Consider the following 1485-nt stretch of genomic DNA (forward strand, 5'->3'; position numbering starts at 1 on the left):
CGTGGACTTTGTCCCCAGATTCACCAAACAACAGCTTAACAACTCAAAGACCATGAAACGCGAGGAACAAACGTGAGGTTAATGAAAGCTAATGGATATATAATTGCATTTATTACAACTGTTCCTCTAATATCATATTTCTAGTGTATTGTATGAAATGATGTATTAGGTTGGTGGTAAACACACACAAATACATTCCCTTCCGACTCCAAGTTTCACTAAATTAATATATATCCGACATCACCCACTCGTGACCACCCTAAGGTGTCTTATTAAACAACTTCCTCCTAAACTCATCACACTGACTTTCACTCAACTACTTGATTATTTATACATCTCAAAATGATCTTTTTTTCCAACTTTCTCAAGTAGATCCTTCCAGGGTTCCTCTTACTGGCAGCAATGTTGACATCGTGAATCACACAACTAATAACATTTCTTCAAAACATATACTATGATAGAATTCTTTGTCATGAAGGCAAACTGTAATGTGTGGGACACTGATTTCAGGCACTGCTCACCCTTTAACATCCTAATGTCGATGGATTAAAGACATTTTTCAAGCCAAGAGGGAAGTTTGTGTCTCGGGTAAGATTAGTTAAAGGCTTCAGCAGAATTCAAAACTTATTGAAAATTTGTCTCATTCAAATCTTCCATTTTCACAAAAGTTTCATGGCTTTGAGAAATTAATTTAACACGTGAAGAACATTTCCTGGTATATTATTTCATTATTTATATGCAATGAACCTATTTTTTACATTCATTTACCCAGTGAGCTATGATTCTGCCTGTAAATAGCCCAACTTTCATTTCCAGAGCTCAATATATCCTTTTAATGTAGTTTTTATCTTATTCAGTACGAACTTGAAATGATGTTCCAGTTAATTACAAGGTACTTTTTGTTTATAATACTAATATTTACATACAAAATCCTTCACGATAACTTTGACAACTGTAACTGTGATCTCTATTAATAGAATGATAACACATTATAATCTTTGTGTACTATTTCTTAATCACATTCCCTTTGCTTTCTTTTTCAAATGACTGCATAGAATTAATTATTTTTTTGTCTTAATACCATGCATTATGTTTAAAATATAATTACTGGTCATTGTTTACACCAACTGACTTTTGTGATCCATTCTGCATTTCATGTAAAATCTGATTAGAGGAGAACATAAGATTATAAATAGTAACCCCTTTCCTGACAACCTTTGATAGGATATGTAAAAACAGTATACCATCTGTCCTTTATTTTTTAACATATATAGTAAAGAACACTCAAGAGTTACTTCTTTTAAAGTAATCTAAATATATAACAATCAATGTAAATCTTAGAACATAATTTATACCACATCAAGAGAAACTATTTTCTTTTAAACAATTTAAAGATTACGGCAAAAAAAGAAGAAGAAAAAAAAAGAACAGTAAAGTAATTTACTTTATCAAGACATTTTTTCAGTTGCTAAATAATCCACCCCC

The sequence above is a fragment of the Penaeus monodon genome, chromosome 15 (assembly GCF_015228065.2).
Source record: "Penaeus monodon isolate SGIC_2016 chromosome 15, NSTDA_Pmon_1, whole genome shotgun sequence".
Classification (NCBI taxonomy): Eukaryota; Metazoa; Arthropoda; class Malacostraca; order Decapoda; family Penaeidae; genus Penaeus; species Penaeus monodon.